At 38.9% G+C, this 25,689-nt stretch overlaps 1 protein-coding gene across 5 annotated transcripts in view; it reads right to left on the reverse strand.

The window, feature by feature from the left end:
- The window catches only part of MYPN (myopalladin), a 2,130,465-nt gene that overhangs the window by 1,726,630 nt on the left and 378,146 nt on the right, over positions 1 to 25,689 (reverse strand). The window lies entirely within an intron of this gene.

A 25,689-nucleotide genomic window follows, 5' to 3' on the forward strand; every position in this document is an offset into this window, starting at 1 on the left:
TCTGCTGATGGGGTACATGGTTTAAGTTTAGTCAGTAGGGTAAAGAAGAGAGATGTAGGCACTGGATTTAGTTGAAAGGTGGGGGGTTTGCTAGTCATGGGGAAAGTGAAGGTAGAGCTGACAGGGGATAAGGAACTAGCAAGAGATTGTACAGTTTCAGTAAAGAAGGTGTTGAAGGTGTCAGATATCTCCTTAGGATTACTTAAGGAGAGGCCTGAGGGGGTTGGTGTCTTGGAGTGGCCTGGGTGTAAAAGTCTATTAATAGCTGACTAGAAGGTTTGTGGGGTTTGTTGATGTTTGTCTTGGAGTTTAAGGAAGTAGTTTTTTTTTTTTATCAAGGAGAATTAATTTTTTTGTGGCATTTCTATAGTGTTTGTAGTTCTGGTGATCAGATGGGTTTTAGTGTTTCTCTATTTATTCCAGATCTTATTTCTTAATAGGATTCTGTGTCTTGTCTCTTTAGTTAGCCATGGAGCAGCTTTACTTCTGGTTCTAATGGACCGACTAGAGGCATGGTATTCTAGTATTTGTAAGAATTTGGAATTAAAATAGGATACGGCTTCCTCAAGGGGGAGTTGTTTTAAGGGAGACCAGTCACAGGCTAGTAGCTCAGCTTGGAAACTTTCAGAATTAAAGTGTTTTTTGCTTTGTGTAGTTTTAAAGGTTGCTTGGTTAGGGATGAATGTTTTTTATCTAATTGCATAGGTTAGGAAGTGGTCGCTAATATCGTCTGGAAGGGTGTCTGCTATATAAGTGAGGGAATGTTTTTTCACTAGGATCCAATCTAAGGTACTCTCTTTCCCACTGAGTTTATGGATTCTGGTAGGGGTGGTGATATTTTGAAAAAGCCATACAGGTTTGCATGGGCTGATGGTTTGTTAGAGGTACAGCAATTCCAGTCTATATTGAAGTCACCAAGTGCTATGGTTTCTTGATGGAGGGAAGAAGAGAGCCAGCAGAGAATATTTTCAAGGGAGTTGATGTTATTGCCTCGGGGTAGGTAAGAACAGATTATGTAAACAGATTTGGTGGTATTAACCTGAAGTTTAGTGCAAAGGAGTTTTGCATTATTGTCTAAGGGTATTTGTAGGTCTACTACAGACAAGTTTAGCTCAGATTTATACAGTATTGCTACCCCTCCACCCTTTTTAGTTATACGGTCTAATTGTCTGATATTATAACCTGGGGATTAACCTCATTGTCCTTTGTTCCTGGTTTGAGCCAGGTTTCTGTTAAACACAGAACATCAAAAGAATATGTGTCAAATAGTGCATGGAGTTGGCTGATTTTGTTATTTAAGCTTTGTATGTTAAGATGGGCTATAAGTAATGAGTTTGCAGTTTTAGTGAGGGTAATTGGGATGGTTGGATGGGGTTGGAGGGAATTTAGATGGGTGCTATTATTAAGTCCTGGATTGGGATGAATATCACTGTGAAGTAAAGGCTGTTGTTGAAAAATAAGTGAGAGCTTAAGGAGTTTGTAGGATATTTAGATAGTAGACCTGTGTAAACTACATTCATTTTTGTCAGGGATAATCAACAGTATTAACCTGGGAGTATATAATAATTATCATGTATTTACATATTGAGGGTGTTTTAGTGAAAGACATAGCACATGGCTATTTTGCCATTATAAAGGCACTTAACTGTAAATAGTGGATTACTCTGGAATAGAGTAAGAATTCCATCTGCCACCTATCCTGATGGGTCTACTATAGGTGATCAAATTCTAAAAAGCAGATTCCCATATGGCCGCGACCATATGATCAACTTTTGGAATTTCGAACATTGTAAAAAATAAAAAGAAACAAAGCAAAAACTTATCCACACATTGCTAGCAGGGGGGCAAGCCCCTCTGCACCCCCCACACCCCCCTGCAACTTAAATATACCAACTCCGAGATCACACTACAGTGCAGAAGATGGAAATCTTTCCATTCCGGACTATACGGAGATGCCCATTTTGTATGATCAAAATTCCAAAAGTCGATCATATGGTCTCTGCCATGTGGGAATCGGCTTTTTAGAATTTCAGCCATGTGTAGGGGACCCAGTTTACACACACTTTACTTCCATTGGAAACACTTAACTTCAATAATGGGTCATCTAGTCACATTACTAATGGCTAATACAATCCATATGCTTACACTTACCTTCAAAACTCATTCCGTTTAGACAGAAATAAATATTATTTACCAAATCAGCAAACATGCTTTGGATGACCCCCTGTCTTTTAAGCACCTCGCAAAACAGACCTCAGTCAGAGTCACATGCATGAGTGAGACAGTAAACCTTTTCCCTTACAGTCAGATAATGCTGAGAATATACTTCAAAAAGAGTTTGTTCTAAAGTAGATGTCACATTTCATGCCAAAGTGCTTCTAGTAAACATTAAAACATGCAGGCAGAACACATGGGGAGAGTGCAATGTAGCCAGTGATGTCAGAGATGTTATCCATTCATTCACTCACTCTTAATAGCACATAGTATTCATAGTCTATTTTCTGCATGTTGCATTACCAGAGCTCTACTATTACAAAAATGAATAGGTCAGATGTAAGCCAGTTATTTTTACCAGGACTTTCAAAATGTGATAGCTGCGAAGACCTTTTATTCAGAGTGTACTGCCCAACACTGGAATGCCATTAATGTAAATTGTAAATGTATACTCTACCAGAAACTTTGTATCTGATGAAGTCTGATGAATGAACACACTCATTACTTTGATTAAACCAGACAACTTAAAACCCAAAGGATTGCTTCATGTTTTCATTACTTAATTTTGAGAATGTGTACATTCTACTCTGGTTAGCTGTCCGGTTAGAAAATTCCTACAGGAATGCAAAAATGGATTACTTGAAAATTTCCTTTTGTTTTTACTTGTTGGTCCCTGGAAGAAACAGCCACTTGACTGGGTTTGGAGTGCCTATAAGGAGACCTTTCTCCACAATAGGTAGCCTACTTTTGTTTTATCTTGATAGAAGCATAAGATAAGCTGTCACTGACTAGCTCACACAAATATTTCAAAACTAGAAAGGCAGTCACCATTGGCTGGCATTAAGCATCACCTAGAAAACCTCTTCCACTTGTAAACATAAAATTTTCTAATTGCAGGTTGTCTTGCCTCCTTCAGTACTTGCTGCACAATCTCATGGAACAAGTGCCTAAAAGGCATCAAAATAGTAATCACCCAGGTTGTCAGTAGATATTGCTTTAAGCTAGGGGGCACCAGTGACCCCTAACACTCTGTCAGCAAATCAAGAGTGTGAGAAAGCTTGTGTTAATTGACCTTGGCTAAAAGAGACAGCCAACTTTGCCTGGGCCAAAAGGGAGTCACCACAATGACCTTTGGTAATTCTTTAAGAAGTACCTTGGGTATCTTCGGAAATGGTGGAAATGCATACAGAAACATTCTGTCCAAAGGAATGAGAACTCTACTGTCCTCCAAGCATGGTTGCATGGATGTTTCAATCAAAATTTTTCTACCTGTCTGTTTGGAAATGAGCCATATACACCTGCTTAAAGCTTACCCATATCTGGACCAAATCCATGTAGACCTCTTTCCCAAGTTTCCACTCGTGAGGGCCCATCTGGGATCTGTATATGCTATCTGCCACTATGTTTTGCATTGATATGATATATGAGGCCTGAAGCATCAGAGTTGTAAGATTTGCTCCCAGGCCCTAATTGACAACAGCAAAGATGGTATGACTTTGTACTCCCCTTGTTTGTTCAAGCACCACATGACTGTGGTGTCTTCTGTGACCAATAAAAGGAGACCTGGAGACCATAAAAAGGGAAGAAAGTTTAAGGGCTGAGTTACTGATAACTTTTCTTTGATGTTTATGTGCCTTGTAATGACTGAAGGACTCCATTTGTCTTGCACTTGAACTCCTCTATACACTGTTTCCCATCCAAAATCTGACGAGTCTGTCTGAACTGATTGAACTGGAATCTGGAGGCAGAAGGGCAGGGCTAGAATGAGAGATAGCTGATCCCTCAACCATAGTATCTCTTGTTTTTCAAAATCCAATACTAGTACCTAGAACTCCAAAGGAAGCAGGTGCTGAGTCCAACAATGTTTTTAAATACCATTGAATCTCTCTCATGTGAAGTCTGGCCAGTGGTGTCATAAAGTCAGACTTTTTTCAGTGTCCATCATACACCCCAGGAAGACAATTCTTTGTGTGGTTGTGAGACAGAATGTTGGTTGGTTGGTTCAAACTGAAGTTGAGAGCAATTGTTATGTGATTATAAGCAACCTTCAGATATAAAGTCACCCAGATACAGTGGTCTGGAAGAAGGGTTAAGACTGTCTGCAGGGTGAGTATTTTGAATTTGGGTATTTTCAGAAAAGCATTCTGATGAAGTCCAGTGTTTAAGGATGAAAGTGGTCAACTGTCTGGGTTTAATAAAGAGGTTTTTATACAACGTGCCGCAGTGGTTTTTACATAGTGCTAAGGACATTTGAGTCAAGTACACTAAAAGTGGGAGACTACTATTTATTATACATCCTTTCAGGAGCTGGTTTGTAGTCACCCCTGTAGGTGAATGGCACACCATGGGCATTTTTCTGGAGTTTTTTTGGTTGTATTTGGCCATACGGGTTCACTACATTTAGGTATTTAGTTATGCCAAGTCAAGCACAAGTCTCCACAATAGCTCATTTCTGAGAAACAAAAAGATTCCGATGTTAAATCCTTTTCCTTTTTGTGGTGCAAAAACTGGTTCTATAACCCCTCGATGAACACAACACAGACGGTGCAGAAGGATCCACAGCTTGTACAGGAAAACACAAATTTATTTGTAACTCAAAAGACCAGGGTTAAGCGCTTTCATCTGCTTATACAGACTTCTTCAGAACCCCAACCACAGCTGATTAAACATTTAAAAACCATTTTTGGCACCAAAATTAATTGAAGATGCAATTTGAAATTTAAAGCAACAGGTCCTAAAAATTCAACAAATACTACACATAAAAGTTACAAAAAATTACAAAGAATGTACAGTGTATATATCTCTTTGCAAAAAATGTTAAAGGAAATGAAAATAAACATGAAAAATGAAACATATTAATTCTAAAATTAATATAATAGTATACTAAAATTTAAAAATGAAAAATATTGTTAAAATTCATAATTTCCCTTAATAGATTTCCTAATATAATATACTTGGTTTAAAATACATAATTTGGAAAGAATAAATGAATTTTGAAAAACATAAGATGTACATTATGTACAATACAATAATGTAAAATCAATTATAATGTGTAAAATGTATATATATATTATATACTCCCTAACTTCAAGCCCATTGTAAAAAAGGCTTGATACTAATAAAATCATTGATGCCAGGAAAACGGGTAGCGTCCGTTAGAATCTGCCATCTAGTTTCTTTCATGGCAAGAAAAACTTTCCAATTACCCCCAAATGGTGAAACCTCCACTTTGTCAATAATAGAAAATTTGAACGTGTGAGTATCCCCATGGGAGGAAATGTGTCTTTAAATTTAAACTAATAAATTTGTGTTTTCCTGTACAAGCTGTGGATCCTTCTGCACTGTCTGTGTTGTGTTCATCGTTGGGTTTCTTCCATTTTGTGATTATACAGTTGTGGTTCTATAACCCCTGCTTGCAGCTTGCAAATGAGTACCAGAGAGAAAGTATGGTTGTATAAGTAAAGTTACTGTAACAATAGATATCCATATGATCATTCCTGCAGTAGCCTTAGCTAAATGGGTTATATCCTGCCAAGGTTGTACTCGTAACAGTCAGCCACCTTCCAAAGTGTCAGGGTACCTTCTACTCACCCAAGCTGTCAGACAGCTCGAGCTGAGCCAACTAAAAGACAAGTTTGTGAACCAAGCCTTTCAGAGCTTTCCTACCACTGAGAGAGGAAGGCTGACCCTGAAAGGACCATACTAGGAACAACAAAAAATAAATGTCCACACCCTGGCATAAAAACACACTAAAAAACAAGGGTGTGGAGGGAGTGAGGGATTGGCTACTGCAGCAGTGATCATTCGAACATCTATTGGTATGGTATGTTTACCTTGCTTACTACATTTGGGAGGTGGAAGAAGAAGAGTAAAGGAGCCCCTGGAGAATGTTCCTAGAAAAGCCTTACCTGGAACTAGGGAAAGAATCAAGCTTCTAGTGTTTTGTAAAAGCAAGTACAAAGGACCATATAGCAGCCTGAAGAATACTTCTAGAATCCAACCCTTCCTAAAAAGCCATAGATGAAGCCAAGGCCCTGGTAAAGTAGGACTTGACCCTTCCTGGAATACTTTTGGTATGGTGAGTATAACAAAAGGAAATAGTCTTATACAACCATTTGGAAACAGCCTGTTTTAACACACCTTTACTTTTAAAAGAAGTGAACAATTGATACAAAGATGTGAATGATTTAGTCCTCTCAAGACAGTACCTGCATTTTCAGTGTACATTCAAGGTAGGGAGTATCTTTTTTCCTTCATTTTTAGGTTCAAGAAAGAAAACATGGAAATGGATAGTTTGGTTTAAAGTAAACTTGGATACCACTTTAGGCATAAAAGAAGGGTTAAATCTCAAAGAAACCATGTCCTTGTGGAAAATGAGATAGAGTTGACTCACCATAAGCACTTGCAACTCAGATACTCTTCTTGTAGAAGTCAGAGCAATTAGTAAAACTGTTTTTCATGTTAAGAATCTCAAGTTAGCCAAGTTAGCTCATTTAAATGGAGCAAGTGTTAACTTCTCTAACACAAAATTAAGATCTCATGTAGGGGCCACCAGTTTAGTGGGAGGCCTCTTGTGCAAAACCCCTCTCAAAAACATTTTGATTTGAGGCTGCATTGACAGAGGTGGATCCATGGGCAGACATGCTGAAATGACCAATAAATGAACCTTGATACAGAAATAAGAAAGGCCATACGATAGTAACGCACACAAAAATTGTAAAACCAGACAACACCTAACCTTGAATGAGTGCTTTTTATGTTGTTGGCATCAACTGGAAAACCTTTTTCCCTTTACTAATATATGACGTTTTAGTAACAGGCTTTCTCGCCTCCATTAGTACCTATTGCACTTCCTCAGTAAACATGTACCTAAAAGCAATTAAGACCCTATCATCCAGGCAATCAGTTGAAGATGATCCATGTTGGGGTATATCAAACACCCTCGTCCTTATATAAGTTGATCCAGTCTGTGAGGAAGCTTGTGGTAACTGCTTCTGGCCATTTCCAAAAGAAAGCAGGACCACAGTTTTCTGGGCCAGAAGGGAGTCACAACAGTGATCTTGGGGGATTCCTTCTGAATCTTCAGTACCTTGGATATTAGTCAAAAGGATGAAAAAGCATACCCGAACATTCCTCTCCAAGGAAAAAGGCATCTGTCTTCCAGGCCTTCTTGCATAGAGTCCTGAAACAGAATCTTGCCAGTTGTTTGTTCAGAGAAGCAAAGAAGTATACCTAAGGAACTTCAGGAGACAAATCAAATCTCAGAAGACCCCCTGATCTAGATTCCATTTGTAAGGGTCTGACCTGATTCCACTCAGTTTGTCTGCCACACAGGAATGTAGGGTATCTGTAGAGTGAGACTGTGCTGTGAAGCTATATCCCAAACTGACATGGGTCTGCAAAGGTGGTATGACCTGGTTCTTCCTGCTTGTTGATGAACCACATGACTGTGGTATTGTCTGTCACAACTTGAAGAGGTCCTGGGGAACAAAGATGATTCAGAGAGTTGAGTGCCTTGATCAGGACCAGCATTCTCTGATATCTGTGTGCTTGCACCTGCCCTTGATGTCTCACACACTCTGCACTTTTATCCCTCCTGAAACTGCTCCCCAAGTAAAGTCCAAGGTGGCTGTGGTGACTGACGGCTTTAGAACAGGGAGAGAGAAGAGGAAACTTGGATTTAAGGATATCTGCTGTATCCACCAAATGATTTCTCTTCTGTCAAACCCCAGCACTTGGATTTGAAAAGACAAAACATGCTGGTGCAGGGACCAAAGAGACTTCAGATACCCCTGTATCTTTCTCATGTGGAGTCTTGCCAGGGGTATCATGAAAATTATAGAAGCCATGAAACCCATCACAGTGGCCAAAGTGGAAAACCTTAGAAACAGATAAAAATACAGAACTGTTTTTTTTTTTCTTTTTCTGTGAAAGAAAAGCTTTTTGTACTAGTTGACACCAGGAAAATGATTCTGTGTGGAGGAGTCCAGAAAGAATGTTCTCTTGAAATAGCAGCTTGTGTAAGAGATCTCTCACCCAAGAGAGATGGAGAAATTCCTGACACATTGAAAAAGACTCTGCAAAGATAATCAAGATATCTAATTATTGAAAAATGTGGATACATTTTGTACCATGCAGTGAGCTATAACACTTTGAGAATACTCTTGGTGCAGCGATGGTCCAAAGAGTAAGGCAGAGAACTGATAATATGATCCAGACACAGAAAACCTTAATAACCTTCTGAAGTCTGGAGAAATAGGGATGTGATAATAAGCATCTTTTAAGTCTATTATTATGAGGATACTTGAAAGAGGAAGAACAGGTAACAGGTTATGAAGTGACATCATTTTGAATTTGAGCAGTATCACAAACAGGTTGATGAAAGAAAGATGCAGAACTGTTCTCCAAGCATATTCTTTCTTTATTTTTTTTTTTTGGCACTAAGAACATCCTTGAATAAAACCCCTTCCCCGACTGGGAAGGAAGAACTGGTTCTATCACTCCATGGGACAGCATTTTATGAAGAACTAGTGCAAGCAAAAGAGTTTGATCTGGAGAGTGAGGAATGACCCCCTGGAAAGGAGTAATTTGCTCCCACTGCTGTCTATAACCTTGAGGAATAATCTTCAGAACCGATTTGTTTGAAACTATCTGTTGTCAAACAGAAAAGAAATAGAGATTCAGAATTTCTGGAAGAAAAATTAGGCCAAGTTAGAAGGGGGTCACACAGTCTCTTGAACAGTCATTCAGACTTGTTGGACTGTCCTTGATTTGGGGAGTTTGAGGCTTGTTTTTTTTAATTCCTTGCCATTTCTTCTTAAACATCTGTTTAACTGTAATTTGTTGAGACTGTAAATTCGGTTATTTATTTACTTATTTATTTGCCAAAATTAAATGAGGAGTTAGAGAATCCATTAGAAAATGTGGAAAAGGTGTGCTGAAAAATCTTACAGATTCCCTGGATCCTCTTTCAGCACACTTTTTGATCACTTCTGCAACAGGTGGGCCAAAAAATGAAATCTCTATCCAAAGGGAATTTAAAATCTCATTTACAACATCATCTTAGAGGTTCTGAATAGGCAGCCATGTAAATCTCCTCAAAACAGTACCAGTGGCCATAGCCCTGGAAGAAGTATCAACAGACTCATGGACACTGTAAACAAGGAGTAGTGAGTGACCTGTGCAATAAAAGAAACTAAATTATTTAAACCAGATTTTTCCTCACAAGCAGAAACTGCAGATAAAGCATCCCTTATACTTTCACAATTAGTCAGAACAAACTTTAGTATATGAGCCTGACAATTCAAAATTCTGGAAATCAAAGTTGCAGAAGTATACATTTTTTCCCATACTTATCAATAATTTTCCCATCCTTATCAGAAAGGGTGGGATTGGAATTGAGTGTTAAATAGCAAAGGAATCAAGCAAAGCTATAGTTAATGGATCAGATTTGGGATTAGTGTATAAAACTTGAAAGGCTGAGGAACTTTATACATCCTATCTGCCTTTTTAGGGGTAACTGGCTCACTCTCAGAAAAACTGCAGGCAAAAACATACATCCTATAAAGCAGAGAGAACAGAAGGAATGGGTTAGGTTATGTAAATTCTTTATGTAAAAACTGCATTTTCTGAGGAGCTGAAAAACCTCAGTGTGCTCCCATGGAAAACACTGGCGCATTCTAGCAATAGTCTCACAGAAAGAGAAACATCCACACACAGAATCAGAAGCTGAACTGCCCTAGGAGTTTGTATCAGAAATCTGAGGAAAACAATCCTGTATCTGTCTCTTTATTTTCCTGTTCATATACATAATTTTGAAGTCTTCATGAAAAGAGATATCCCTCTATCTTTTTCTAGAAACTACTTTACAAGAAGGATCAATAGCCTGAATTCAACTCTGAGCCAGACACAGTAAACTACTCCTGTCTAAGGACATTTGAGTAGTAGTAGATATAACCTTAGTTTTCAGTTTTTTTTACAAGAAAATTGGGGTCAACCATGCTACTAACAGCAGCAGCTTCCCCATGGATGAGCACAGCATTGTGACACAACATGGACGCCTTCCCTGTTCCCTCTCCCTGGACTGACAAAAGTGGCTCTTCCTTGCCCACTGAAGGGACCCCAAAAGCCACAGAGGACATTGGCAAACACCTGGTCCATTGGGTCTGTAAGTGCTACACCACAGTGATCCAGGATAACAGGTGAGTAGTCTGATATAAATCAAATGGCCACAGGAGAGCCACCCATCTGCAGCTGAGGCAAATTGTTAGCCTGCTGTTATGGCAAAGGCTGTTTGCTTAACTTTTTCTTTTTGTGGCTGGAAGAAGAACTGACAGTGGGACTGGTAGTTTATTCCATGGTCAAGCCAAAAATGTTGCCTGTTTCCTGGGGAAGACAAGCAACAAAGGCCAGTTAAAAACTACAAGTCTTTAAAAGTCACTGTTTTCACCAAAAAACACAGTAAAAAAGCATTTTAAAACACTTTGCCAGGCCCTAAAAAGTAAAATAAACATGATTTCTCCACAGAGAAAAAAATTTCAGTTACTTTACACAAAATTTATTTGACAGGAAAAACAAACTCTCTTTTAAAAATGTCAAACAGTCTTGAGACAGCTTATTAAAACACAATGTTCATAGCTTTAAAAGAAGTTCCCTGATGTGGAAAGTGATAAAACACAAACAATATTTAGAAAACAGAAGTTTTTTTTCAAAAAGGGAACTTACCTATACAGCAAAGGAACAGCACCAAGGTGACCATCGATTCTCAAAAGGCTTAGAGGAGCGTACTCTTTGGTGGCCGGTAAAGCTCTGAAGAACTCGGTGCTCAGTGCTCAAACTTGCTTTTTAATCAGTTCAGCTTGAGCTGCCTGACAGTTTGGGCACATGGAAGGTACCCTGAAGCTTTTGAAGCTGGACAGCTGTTATGTCCTTGGCAGGATATAACCCACATAGCTAAGGCTACTGCAGCAGTGATAAATATGATGAACACCAGGCATGTCCAGTCGGCTAGGTGATGGGGGATTTCCCTAAAGGGAGAAGGATATTCTGCCTACTGCTAAGAGTATCCTCACTGAATTATTCTGAGTACCCACTTGTCTGAGACTATTTTTTGCCAAGCTGCTGGGAAAAGGTAAAAGGTGAGGAGGGACAGGAAGAAGGGGCAGGATGCCCTGAGTTATGGCATAGTCATTCTTTAGCAGAGAAAGATCTTTTGGGGGAAAGGAACCCCTTTTATTTGGTTTGGAAGCATTATCCTCCTGCATTTCCTCTTGGTACCCTGACTCGTTAGTCTACAATTTTTGTTTGTTCTGCCCTTTAAAATTAGATGCATTGGGAATATGAAACATCCTAGAAACCCCATGCATCAGTTTACCTCTATCATCCAATTGTTTGATAATCTGGGCAGCATCAGGAACAAACAGCAATTCAGAACTTAAAGGAGCATTCAAAGTTTCATTTTTTAAATCCTCAGAAAAATTTGGTTACGTAATCAAGTAAACCTTCTCAATACAACAGAAGCAGCTGCATTTCTTGAAACAGTGTCTGCACCTTCTCAAATAAAATTTCAAACCTGAGTCACATCAGAAACAATCTCATTCATATAACACTTCTGTTCAGTAGGCAAAGATCGTGCAATGTCATCTAAACAGTAAGCAAAATAAATTTCCCTCTGCAACCATGAAAATTTAAAATTCAAAAGACCAAATTACCACATTGAAGCAACTTTCTTGCCTGAGATATTAACTGATTACTAAGTTTAACCAGCGGTGTAGGTTAGGAAAAGCCAAAGCTTTCTTGTTAGATTTGGCAGCTGAAGAAAACGCAGATGGGTCAGCTGACAAAGGAACAAAGAAAGCTGCAAGATCAGAGTAACCTCATATTTCCTCAGAGCCTTTTTAGGAATCAGCTCACTAGCCAAAACATTTTTAAATGCAGTTTTATAGACAACTTCTAAGGCCAATAACGGGAGGAACAGCCAAACATTTGGAATCTTATCCTCAATATGAAAATAAATTCTGCCAGTCTCTGGAATAGCTCCAGATTTCATCCAGTCAAATACATCTCTAAACCCAGCTAGCATCTGTGAAAAGGTGAACACTTGCTTGGGGTTTTGAACCTCTTCCCCTTATGAAGAATCAGACTAAACAGACTCAGAGTGTTAATTACTGTCTGAATTAGACTCTCCAATAAAAAAATCATTAGACTGATTTCTTGAGAAGGTAACTCCATAGTCATTCTGATTATGAGCACAACCTCCAAAATTAGCTCACTGTAAAACACTTTTAGCTAAGAAAACCCAATCAGCACTATACATGGTAATATCCAGATTGTCTGTCATGTGGTAAATTTTCTGTTTCTTCTTAATATAAACTACAGTACAGGACAAAATATCCTAAGACATAGTATTACGTCTGGCAAGGGATCTCTTACCCTGGACTTCTCTTGCACCTAAAGGGTTTGGTTCTCTTGTACCTGAACCAAGTATGACACCCCTGCATTAGCCCAGTAATCAAGAAAGCCTCAATCCTCACCACTAGCACCAGTGAGGGACGTGCACATTGGGAAGATGATAAATTCACATACACAGTAAAGTACAATTCCCCTTAAGAACACACAGAGATCACAGTTAGTCTGGGGCTGGTTTCTCCCTCTTTCTCCAGCTCTCCAATAAGACTCCCCAATGGCACAGCTATAGAGTTGATTCCTTAGTCAGGGTTCTGAGTAAAGTCCTCCCACCACTCTCTCTGTCCAACCAGTGCTTTGTGTCTCTGCCCAAATTGCTGACAAACACACATATACACTTTGGGATTTGATTTATACACAAACACACACCTGGGAAAGGCTGGCACAGGTTTACTAGCTTATGCCCCCTTCTGCCCAGACCATAAGGTAGTTAGCACTGCCACTAGAACCCCTTATCAGCTACTTTAAGGCCCTTCCTAAAGGGTGACCAATCTTACTGTATAATGTTACTATTATCCAAATGGTAAGTGTGACAAAGATTTGCAAGGATATTTAAGAGTGGCCTGTACAGTGTCACGAAGTACATATGCAAGTACTCTAAGAGCTAAAATATCTATAAATAAATCAGCCACAATTAAAAGGTTTAAATATATTTAATAATAAATAATAAAAGAACAAGACAATACTCAATAACTCAATCCATGACTACAGAGTTCAAAATCACAGGACATATTTTAAAACAACATTACAGGACAGTCTCAAATAAATACAGAAAACATCTAAACTAATCTTTACTATATTCTTATCTGTATAAGAGATACTATGCCTAAATCTTACTTACAGAGCAAGGCAAATGTAGTGCTGATGAGAGGATGTTTCCACGTCCAAAGACAAATACAAAATGCCCAGACTCACTCTCTGAGATAGTTTTTAAATTAATAATACACATTACTGCTGGGTTAGCTGGGATGACATCACTCTGTCACCTGTCTTCAGTTCCCAGGCTAACAGAAACTTAGAATTTAGCATCTCTGTGTCAGAGGTACATATCTCTCAGAAGTTTGCCTAGAACTGGATGTCATAAAACAGTTAAACACTTTTACATTTAAAACCTAGTAATTATTTCTATTTCAAGACAATAGGAAAACCTCCAGCTCTAGACATTGTGTCTGCTCTGAGCTGAAACGGAGATAAAAGATTCATAAAACAATTTCCACTTATTTTCTTGAGGGGTTGCACGTTAACTCTGTCTGTTTCACCTTCTACCATGAAAACACACATTTGCACAGGCACATAGTCCATATACATTTCTGTTCTTTTCCAGTGGGGTACTGTGAGAGATGCACTTATATAGCCAAACTGGAAGCAAAGCTCTCTTCACCCAAGACTCGACTAGACAGTCAAGAAGAGAAGGTAAACACTTGCACCACACCACACTCATCACATAGTCCCTCAAAACTCACATCACCAAAACACACAGATAACAACCAACAACACACACCTACATTCACAGAGGCTCTCAATAAAAATCTGCTTAAGCAACAGAGACCTCCAAAGCAGAAATGCATGCAACCTCCACCCCACAACACAACCCAAATGGCACATAGCCCACAAACTCAGTGTGCCACTCAATCACAGCCCATAAGGCATAACAACATACCCAACACTCTAGTCATAGGTGACTCTATAGTCAGGCACACTGATGTTCCACTCACCAGGCTAAACAAGGAGAAGTTTACTGTCAGCTGCCTGTCAGGTGCAAGGATCCACCACATAACACACGCACTCAGGTCACTCCACAACAAGTACAAATATGACTCTGTCATTGCCCATGTTGGTGTGAATGACCTGAGATGTACCTCCCTGGACTACATGAAAAGAGACATGGAGGAGCTCTCCAATCTTGTAGCCCAGGCAGGTATGACCCTAGCCCTGAGTAGCATCCTGCCATCACCCAGAGTGATACCACAGTTCAAGAACAAAATGATTGACTTCAACAATTGGCTAAGCTTCTGGTGTCATTCTATGGGGATCCAGTATCTGTCTGCCTGGGATAACATGATCGATAGACCACAATGCTTTGCCAGAGATGGCCTGCACCTGTCGCTCTTGGGATTCTGGATCCTGGCTAAGGCTCTTGCCGCCCCTATAGTGTCTTTTTTAGGCAAGGTTCAAATGACAGATTCACCACCGTAACAGGTACAAGCAAGCAAAATCCGAGGGTAATGCTACTTAGTGCTAGAAGTCTAAACCTCAAAATGCATTCACTCGAGGCACTCCTTAAAATGGAGAACATCGACATCTGTGCAGTGACAGAGACCTGGTTCAAGGCTCCAGAGAGCACCCCTGCATTACCAGGCTATAATTCATACCACACCTTTCGGCCACCTAACCTGGACTGAAACACTAAAGGTGGAGGCATGTCCATATTCATTAAGGATATCTACATCACCAGGCTAGTTGCTCAGCATAATGCATCCGAGAATATCCAAGTGCAACTAACTCTGGGCAAGACCGCAATCCAAATTGTAACTTGCTACAGATCCCCCACCATCCCCCAGGATTCCCACTCCTCATTTCTTGATACACTGGAAATATTAGGGTACAACCCAACACCCTAATAATGGGCGATTTCAACTACACCACCATTAACTGGGAAAACTACTCATGTACCAACTTCTTTTGCTCAACGTTTTTTTGGAATTCATAAATTCCAATGCCTTGGATCAACTTATCCACACCCCCACCAGGGGCAGCAATATACTAGACCTGGTCATTACCAACATGGGCAACCAGTGTTCTACACCAGATGTCAATTCCTCAATGGTCAGATCCAACCACAAGCTAATCAGCCTAGACATCCACATCCCGCCCCCACCCCCCATTAGGGAAACCACCATAAAAAAATTCTCCAAAGCCAACTTCACACTTCTTAAGACAGAAGTGGCAAACTTCACGACACCCATGCAGATGGACAATAGAGGTATGACTGCTGAATCCTACACAAATGCACTTTATATACACTTACACAAGTGCATGGATCGTGCTATCCCTAACAGAACCAAGATGCTATCCTCCAAAAAAGGAAGCCAATCTGGTGGTCCCCTGCCATAAATAAACTCTACAACAGAAGAAAGAAACTGTTGCAAGAAAAAGTAAAATCCAATGACTGGAAGAACTCTCTGCTCAGCCTCAGTAAGAAGCTGAGATCCCTCATAAAATCCTCCAAAGCGAGTTATGAAAACAAAATCGACACTGATTCTAAAGGCAACCACAAAGCATTCTATAACTATGTCAAGAATCTCAAGGGCAACACTCAGATCTACTCTGAGTTACAGCACAATGGCACTAAATATACAGAACCAACTGATACTGCCAACATCCTGCAGATAGGTTCAGTGCTAACTTTAACTCCCCTTCACCCCCTAAAGGGCCCATCTCTATACCGGAAGAATGCAAAGTTCCTGTAATCACAGTTGCACAGGTAAAAAACACACTCTCCAAAGCCAAGAACACAGCATCCATGGGACCGGACAACATCCCAGGCTGCGTTCTACATGAACTACAGAATGAATTGGCACCCCACCTAAGCACCATGTTCAATCATAGCCTCACCTCAGGCTTTGTGCCCACTGAATGGCACACATTGATGGTTATCCCACTCCACAAAGGGAAAGCCACCACAGACCCCGGGAACTACCGCCCCATTAGCCCAATGAGCCTGGATTGCAAGGCCATGGAATGTATCATCATGGAACTTATAAACAAAGACATTGGTAATCTCCAAACTCTGGACCCCACCCAGTTCAGGTTTGTAAAAAGTGATCATGTCTCCTAAACCTGACTGACTTCTTTGAAGCAGTCAACAAATCCATAGATGAGGTAAGGTGGTTCACACAGCCTAACTAGATCTCACCAAGGCTTTTGACACCATCCCCCACTCTGGAATTATAGATAAACTCAGTAAACTAGGTATAAATCCCTATGTCACAAGATGGGTTGCCAACTGGCTCACTGACAGAACCCACACTGTGAAAGTAGCAGACTCCAAATCCGACTGCAGACCAGTGACAAGTGGAGTACCACAGGGTTCAGTCCTGGGTCCTCCCCTGTTTGGTATCTACTTTTCTGAAGTACAGGCTAACACAGAAGGTCTTTGGCTAATGAAGTTTGCAGATGACTGCAAACTAGGAGCCATAACTGAAAGTCCTAACGATGTGGACAAAAGGGCCTCACTGAGACAGATGTCTGGTGTCAAAGCCATGGCCTCGGAGTTGGCATATTTAAAGAATGGGGGGGTGCAGGGGGCTTGGCCCCCTGCTTAAAACATTCAGGTAGGTTTTTTTATGTGGATTATTTTTTTATTAGATTTTCAAACTTTTAAAAGTTTGATCATATGATGTCGACTATATGATGTTCGAACTTTTAAAAGTTCAATCATCTAATATAGATGCTTCAGCTGACACCACAGAACTTCAGTTCCCTAGTACATATCATAAAAACACTTTAGAAAGGCTCCATAACTGCTTAAAACTAGTATTAAGCTTAGTAGGTTAGATTTTTCAGCAGAATTAACAGCTATAGTAAATAGCAATATGGCTACCACTTGCACTACTCCATTGGTATCTCCTTCCCCTGTAATGTCTGACCATGAACTGTGTGACCTTCTCCCATAAATTCCCAAACACACCTACAGTAAATCCCAAAGAATTTAAGGACTACAAATATACCAACCTCATCCTACTCTGTGATGATATTTCAAACTTCTCCTTTGTCCACTTTTCTTGACCTTAATACATCAGCAAGCTTCACAAAGGAATTCTATATCCATATAGAAAGATGAATAGAGGTAGCAGTCATTACCAAAACCAAGTTTCACAAGATATTGAAAAACAAACCTCCCAGGTGTCCCACTGACATAAATAAACTATATAATAAAAGAAATAAACCCCTTAAATTATTTCATAGATCCAAAAATCATGTTCTATAAGATAATATCAATAACATTACAAAAAAAATGAAAACACTATCAGGTTTACTAAAGGAGCCATAAACTTCAGCTTGCCCTGGAAACCAAAGATAATCATAAATCCTTCTCTAGTTATGTTAGAAAGCAAAATAAGCAATAACCTGCAATGCTCCAAACTTATTCATAATGACATCTCCTATTCTGACTCAACAGATATTACCAATATCCTTGCAAACAAGTTTAGTGTCAGCTTTACCCATGAGACTTTTATTCAAAGAACCAACATATTGGAATCTTTTACCCCTGATAATTTCTAAAAATAATTTACTAAAAGTGCTAAGCAAGATCAGAAATATTTCTTTCATGGGGCCTGACAATATATCAAGTAGTTTAACTAATACAGTTAAATGTGGACTTACAGGTGCACTCCTTAAACTGTTTAACCTGGTTTTATCCCTGATGAGTGGAACACTCTAATGCTGATGCCCCCTCATAATTATGGCCTAAAGTTGACCTGGGAGATTACAGACCTATGAATCTTACAAGCCTCATCTGCGAAGCCATGGAATATATTATCACCTGATCCCCAACAGTTTATCTTTGTGAAGGGTAGAGCATGTCTTTTTAACCTGGTAAACTTCTTTGAAGGGGTTATATAGGCTGCAGATGATGGCCATCTAGTGAAATTTGCATATTTTGAACCTGGTCAAGGCCTTTACTGTCATTCCCCAGATGACATCATACAAAAGCTAAATGCTTTAAATATCAACCCAAATGAGGTAAGATGAACAGCAAACTGGCTGAAAGATGGAATCCACAGTATGACTTGCAGGTGCCTTGTGAGAAATTATGAAATTGAGCAGCAGTGTCTCTCAGTGCTCAGTGCTGGGATCTGCTTTCCTTGGTATTTACTTCTCAGATCTCTAATCAGATAACCAATACTTCTGGATACAAACATACCTCTCAACCTCGTAGAGCAAAAAATCTGGACAAAGCCTAACAGAATGGGGGGACCAAGGCCCAGAAATAGGAACATATTTGAAATATTGCTCTTATAAACTTAGAAAGTTGCTAGAATAACATGATTTGTCTTAACATATATTTTTCTGAAGGATATGAAGTCTAAAACTCAAATGTATATCATTATTTAGTGATTTCAATCCTCAGATCATCCCAGTCACTTTTCAGAAAATCACAAATGTTATGAGAAACAGATCAAAAATGTTGTGTCTTTCGGCTTTTCCCAGTTAGGGGTCGCCACAGCGGAACTCTGGTCCGCTAATGCTTGGCAGTAGATTTTTACGTGCCGAGTTGCCAGCCCTGACGCACAACCTTCAACGAAGGTACGCCCAGTCACGCATGTCTCCAGACAGAAGATGCTTTAGCTGAGAATCGAATGGATCAAAAATATGATGCAAAAATCTGTATAGTTGAGAGGTATGGATACAGAGTTTGCAGATAACTGCAAAGTAGAGGTTATTTTTGTCACACTGATGCACCCCCACCCCACCCCAGAATGAACTCTTCCTAGTAAACTCTTGGTGTTCTAAAAATGAACACAAACTAAATACTAAAAAGTATAGCATTATCAATTTTTGGTAGACAACACCTTCCCTCATTATACTGTATAGATAATGCACCACTACAAAATGAGAATGTAGTCAGAGACCTGAGTGCTTGGGTTGCCTGCTCCCTCTCTTTTGAACATAATTTGAAAATATTTTTCAGGAAGTACTTTAGTTTGTCCTGGCTGAATGCCAGGGGTGTGTCATCAGAGTCTAGGAAGGTAGTCACTCCCTTAAACTTAGTACCAATCAGGGCAGTTATCATGTGCAACACCCTCTTTGGGATGACTGTCACTAAGCATGCCAAATAATTTGAAGGACTCCAAGGATTTCTGGTCAAGGGGATTGCATACCTAAAGTCCCGAGCTACCAAGAAAGGTTGGAAGCCCTAAATATTTATTCAGTGTCATCTAAATTTTTGAGGGGAGATCTCTGTCTCATTTACCACTCCAACAGAGACCTGATTGTCCTGGACCTTCTGGACCTTCGCAAGTTGAATATTTCCACCAGTACTAGAGCCAGGAACATACTTTTTTACCAATGGATAGAAAGGACATGGTAAATGGTTTTATAACCCACTGCCTCATAAATCTTTGGAGTAAATTTCCCTTGCATGTTAAACACTATCTTCCTTTAGACATAACCTTATTAGCCTGAGGGGTATTCACAAATTTTCTTCAGGATTACCTAATATGGCCTTCCTTCAAAAAGGAGGCTTATCCCAAGGATGTGTACTGGCAAGGTGTGGATGGTCGCAAGACTCAGTGGCCTTGGAGTATCTAAGGAAATATGAATCCATGAATTCATTTATTTAAGTTTCTTGACTACATTAGTGACACCAGGCCTACACCCTATATTCAGGGGAGACTTCACGGTGTTATTCATACTAAGCAAACAGAATAACTATTATGAAGAAATTTAGGTAAACATTTTCATGTTAACAGCACTAAGGTGGTAGATATTTTTGCTTTTTTGCATCTTGATATCACAAAATGAACTAGAGGGATACTGCATCAACTTTATAAATGTTTAATCTACTGGTATTACTATATTCTTACTAAATGTTTGCATAAATCATGGGTTATTTTGTCATATGTAATGTATACAAATATCTGATACTATCCGAGTGTATTGGTGGACATTCATACTGCTATGTTATTTTTCATGGGTTTTGTATGTATTGGTTGTATATACAATAATACATGGTTGTAGCTGAAAAGGAGTCTATGGGTTAAGTCACTAAATAGTAATTCTAATAAAAATAAATACAAAACATGAATCCCACCAAGTGATCTAGTAAAATTATCAGGCATTCTGTATAAACAAAATGAGGATTTTGAATTTTTTCTACTAACAATAAAAAATAAATATCAATATAATCACCGTTGCCAGATATCAATGTCTTGTCATGGAATGCAAAATTATTAGATTTTTCATATGTTTATAAAGCACAGAAAGACTTATCCCAGTATTAACTCTGAACTACAAGAATGTTAGGCATTTCTAAAAATTACTTCTATGACTAATATAGCAACTGTTAATTTTTAATTTTTTATTTATTTATTTATTTGTTTATTTATTTATTGTCACTATATATAAAACATAAAAATTGTAGGTTATATAGGAATTAAATTGATTCTAACAAAACTTAAAGCGGTAATAGTTGCTATGTGTCATATACCAAACATAATATACCTAGAGCCCTATTTTTAAATGATAGCAAAAATGCTAATGAGAAAAATGTAAAAGGGCAACCACTACTACCCAAAAGAAGATGAATTCTCAGCAGAAACTTTTCTAAGATTATTTTTAACCGTCACTGGGCTAAAGTTAAAGTGAAGAATGTTGCTACTAGGATGTACATTAACACACAAGTCAAAAAGGACTATGGTCACTTTAAGAGGGAGAAAAGTACAGCTGTAAAAGTTGCACTTACCATAACAAGTACATGCTAAAATTCTTCAGTACTACAGGAGAATTTGGCTATCTGGGCTTAATCCTGCCTAGGATACAACAACCAGACAGCCTTCAAAAAGCTCTAGCTCCCTCCCACACCTACACTTTGACTGCTCACTGGCTAGCCCCTTGGAGGGAAATCAGCAGTAAGACAGTAGACAATTTCCAGACTTTATAACCAAGAAACAATGGCAGACATGCAGACACCAAACCAAAAACAAAGTGCTTAACTTTTGTATGTTGTTTCTAGGTCAAAAATGCTTGACTTTTGTATATTTTCTAATAAAAAAATCATCTCACAGGTGGTTTGCTGGTCTTCACTTTTTGGAAAATTTCTGGACTTTCTTGTCAACTCAAAGGAAAATGGCTCAGAGGTTTCACAGCAGCAGCAATTGGCTTAATACTATAAAGTACATAAAAAATTACTGTTATTTATTTTTGACAGGGTAAGAAGAGGGACAGAGGTAAGGAACAGAACATAAGATAATTCAAGTTGCTGAAGAAGTTAGAAGTTTTGGAAACAGACACATCTACTCAAAATTTCACAGAACTGTAAGAAATTACATTTTCTGGAGTAGCAGAACATAGAGATATCCCCCCATGCTCAAGCTAGCTCCAGATCAAGGCTAAGAGAGAGGTGTTATGGGTAAGGGGAGGATTTTGAGCTAGTGACCCTAGCATAACTCAGAAGTAGGAGCAGTAAAATGAAAAAGGGTAACATAAAAAGGGAGATATATTAAAATCCTCAATGTCGATGCACAGATAATTAACATTGCAGATGTAAGGCATTGCAATGGAAACAAAAGAAATAGGAAGCAAACCCTAGGGATACCCTTATACCGTATATACCCTCCTATCAGAAGTGGAAATCTGATCCTACAAGCATTACCTGTGCATACTCAGTAGAACCTCTGAATAGTAAACATGAAAAGGTGGCTGAAATATCTTCTTCTGAAATATTTGAAAGGATCCAGTAGCAGGTGGAGAAGCCACTCAAACAAATGTGATGGATACTTCTCTCCCCAGCTGCTTAATCAGGGAAGAGGAATTAGCAAGGTGGCTTTCTCTCATGTGCTAAACTGATGCTGAATAGCTATCAAGTAGTAAGTATCACATTGTTGTTAGAACTTTACACTGGAGAAGTAAGTATTACTGAGACCACAAAGAAAGACATTTGTCCACAGGGGGAACAGCAAGAAAAGCAAATATTTGTATTACTTTGTGGCAATGAACTACAGAATGCCAGACTTGTCAAACCAGTGTTACATTTTTAAGGAAAATGGCTTATAGGTCAAATGTTACAAAAAACACATGGCACAGCCATGGTGTTTTGGAAATTTGGGCAGAGTATTATTGGAATGAAGTGAACAGATCATTACTTATCTATTTTTGTTTTTCTTTTCTAACTAAATAAACCTTCTAGGTGCATGTGTGTCTTTTCAGAGGTGACCCAGGTACACTGTCTGGTTAGGGGACCCACTCAGAATCACACAGCAAGTAAATGGAGCCTAGGGGCTCAAACCATAAGCTATAGCACGAAGCACATCAGCAGCTCAGAGCCTTAATTATCTCTCTGTCTTCTAAACTGATAGATGGTATACTGGAATATATAGAAAATCATTGCATTAGTAAGACAAAATGTCAGAAAGAAGAGATAGATTCTGCTATAATTTGAGTTTACAGTGACACATAATACAGCTCTGTAGGTAAATGCAGCACATTAAGCATGAGAGGGATTATTATTAAATTTCATCTACTTTCTTTACCAAAACACTTAAAATAAAAATGATGGATGAAAACCATATAGTAAAAACTGCACACTCTGGGTGCATAATGTGTGTTATGGAAGAAGTCCACTATCCTCATCAGCTCTATAGAATACTGGTTGTATACCCTCACCCTATATGGATTACTCAAAAAGTATGCATTCCCAAAATCAGACCATGCCTTGGTCTCAAGACCAATCCTCACTACACCTTGTTATCACTAGCTAACCACTACTTTTTCATAAGTATTAAAATTAAATCTTAAAACTGCAAACAGAATGCTTAATTATGAAAATCAAATTTGTAAGAGAAAAAAATGTACAATCAGTAAAGCCACACAGTATCAGTATACATAACAACATACATCTCAGCATGTTGCCTATCATATTATACCTTTTTCCAGCATTTTGCACTGGAATAATGCCTAGGAATGGCAGCATGAAATTCTAACTGCCAAATTCTTTTGTTGGAGGTGACAATAATGCAGTCAAATGTTAAAATGAGAATATTCTAAAAGCAAACTACAGAACACAAAATGCATTCCCTATGCAGTATTTCATAAATTTCTCATAAATTAAAATATTGCAATCAGTTGCTGTTCTACCATCCTAGGTAGCCTACGATTTCCAGAACTTTAAATATATAATTCTTGGAAAAGCAAAACAAATGATATATTCATCTTCTTTTATTATTACAGTCTGATCCATATTATTTCTTCAACATGTTTGTGTTTTATCTCAGTCCAGAATTCAGTCCAGCATGGCTATATGGTCATCTAGTACCCCACAATGCATCTAGGACATTTGCTCGAGTGAGCAAACGTCCGAATCCATAATAACCGAACACACTTTAACGAAAGCGCTTTTATCGAAAAAGCACTTTCGTTAAAGCGTGTTACACAAAATAAATAAATAAAACACTACATTTACATTTTAATGTGTCCCCCACACCCCCCCTACTTTAATATTCTCCCTTCGAGACTGCACTACAGTGCGGAAAAGGGAAATTTCCCTTACCCACACCGTAGCACAGCCTGGCAACAGGCATACTTATGCCTTCGGTGAAAAGCACTTTTGCATAAGTATGCCCGGCCGTTTGGGTTTCGGTCGTTTGCTCACTCGAGCAAACGTCCTAGATTCCCCACAATTTATGAACCAGTTGGTCATTACTTTTCTTTTTGAAGAAAAAAACTACAGCTGTAACTGAGCTATTCTACCAAAGGTTATGGGAACCAGAAAGATCAGGATCTAAATGTACTGGCAACATTGTCCCCAGATAAGAAATTTATTTAATTTTTTTTTTTTATATGTAAGGAATGCAATGTCTTAGACTTAGATAGTTATCTTTCACATGCCTGTAAACATATAAGTTTCTAATTCACCAAAGATTCAGTTTGTTATGGTTAAAAATCTATAAATCTTTATTCTGTCCAGTAGTTTAACTATTCACAAACTTTTCTTCCATATGAGTATACATAGGACCAAAATGGTAAACATTTGAAATTTTGGAATCCTCTAGAGGGAGTCCCAAAATATGGAGACCAAATGGCTGAAAGTTTGGACTTATACATACTAAGCCCAAGTTGTCATTTCTCATAATGTTCCCTTTTCTCTGAGATATGGCGATCTCGGAGTTGGTACATATATATATATATATATATATATATATATATATATATATATATATATATATATATGGGTCTACTACCAGAGATCAAAATTACACTATTTCGAAATCCGGTAGTAGATGCCCACTAACGCAAAAGTGCACTTCACCGAAAGTGCACTTTCACGAACACCGCTAGAATGAACGGGCAATGTCCTCCACTGTGGTGCGGTAGTCACAGACCTTAGGGTTAGAGCTTGGGTTAAGGATAGAGGATAGCCCTACTAGCTATCCACTATCCTTAACCTGAGCCCTAACCCTAAGGTCCATGACTACTGCACCACAGTGGAAGACATAGGTCTGTGACTACTGCACCGTGAAGGACATACAATTTCCTCCATTGTGGTGCGGTAGTCATGGACCTTAGGGTTAGGGCTTGGGTTAAGGATAGTGGATAGCCCTACTAGCTATCCACTATCCTTAACCCAAGCTCTAACCCTAAGGTCCGTAACCATTTGCTCAAGTGGTGTTCGCGAAAGTGCACTTTCGCATTAGTGGCCATCTAATACAGGATTTTGAAATAGTGCAATTGCGATCTCCGGTAGTAGACCTATATATATACACACACACACACACACGCATATATAAGTTCAGTGGGTGTGGACGGCATGCCCCCCCCCATAAAAAGAAGTTTTAAGGAGAAGAGCAATCTTCGAGATTTGCCCTTTTCTTGTGTTTTCAGCCTTTTATCTCAGCATTTCAAGTGCCCACATTTCAATAGGAGAACCAGATTGAAATTTCTGTCTGCAAAATCAAGAAAGCTATCATTAGCATACCTCCCAAATATACCGAATTACTCAGTTTTTACTGAGTTTTGGGGTCCAAATAATGGGGTGCCATGATTCCCGAGTGGCACCCCTTCATTCCCAATTTTTCTTTTTAAATTTTCTTTCTTTCTCACTTTGGAACTGATGTCATCACGTGCACGATGATGTCAGCTCCACCAGCCAGTTGGAATTTTGCTGGCTGGCTGCGAGTGTGGAAACATACTGAAAACAACTTGTTGTCTTTGGAGCCTCCTCAACAAGTGTGGAAACAGATAAGCAGAACTGCTGTGTGTGCAGGTATGGGAAAACAGATGCTTTGCATT

The sequence above is a fragment of the Protopterus annectens genome, chromosome 14.part0 (assembly GCF_019279795.1).
Source record: "Protopterus annectens isolate FY-2018-M chromosome 14.part0, PAN1.0, whole genome shotgun sequence".
NCBI classification, from domain to species: domain Eukaryota; kingdom Metazoa; phylum Chordata; order Ceratodontiformes; family Protopteridae; genus Protopterus; species Protopterus annectens.